Genomic DNA, 678 nt, shown 5'->3' on the forward strand with positions numbered 1-678 from the left:
AAGTAGTATATATATAGGGCATTATCCATTATTAGGCAACGGTTGTAATGGTAGTAAGAATGACAATCATCTTTGCAGTGGACCTGGGAGTGGCAAGCATAAGGGACGAAAGCGGGGGTAACATGTTGGATGCGATCATAGCAGCACTAAAGCACCGGATCCCATCAGAACTCCGAAGTTAAGCGTGCTTGGGCGAGAGTAGTACTAGGATGGGTGACCTCCTGGGAAGTCCTCGTGTTGCATTCCCTTTTTAATTATTTTTTGCGCCTCATGACAAACATATCACATGTGCGCGATATATATTAACCCCGTTATATTATTTTTGACATTTGCGATATGTTTTAGCTCGCTGCTCATTGGTCACGCGTCTAGAGGAGGCTGTGTGGCGCGAGGAGCGCGTTCTGAAAGGGGTAAAAAAATACGTGTTGCTGCGGTATAGAGGGAGGGGTGGAAACCGTGGTAAACTCATCTCCGTGTTTGAGGGGGGGGAGTAAGTAGTATATATAGGGCATTATCCATTATTAGGCAACGGTTGTAATGGTAGTAAGAATGACAATCATCTTTGCAGTGGACCTGGGAGTGGCAAGCATAAGGGACGAAGGCGGGGGTAACATGTTGGATGCGATCATACCAGCACTAAAGCACCGGATCCCATCAGAACTCCGAAGTTAAGCGTGC

The 678-nt window shown here is 46.6% G+C and overlaps 1 non-coding gene across 1 annotated transcript; it reads left to right on the plus strand.

The window, feature by feature from the left end:
* The first annotated feature begins 127 nt into the window (after positions 1–127).
* Positions 128–246, plus strand: LOC123179627 (5S ribosomal RNA). Its single transcript, XR_006490510.1, has one exon. It is a non-coding gene; the product is annotated as a 5S ribosomal RNA (ribosomal RNA).
* The last annotated feature ends 432 nt before the right edge of the window (positions 247–678 follow it).

The sequence above is a fragment of the Triticum aestivum genome, unplaced genomic scaffold (assembly GCF_018294505.1).
Source record: "Triticum aestivum cultivar Chinese Spring unplaced genomic scaffold, IWGSC CS RefSeq v2.1 scaffold78087, whole genome shotgun sequence".
Lineage (NCBI taxonomy): Eukaryota > Viridiplantae > Streptophyta > Magnoliopsida > Poales > Poaceae > Triticum > Triticum aestivum.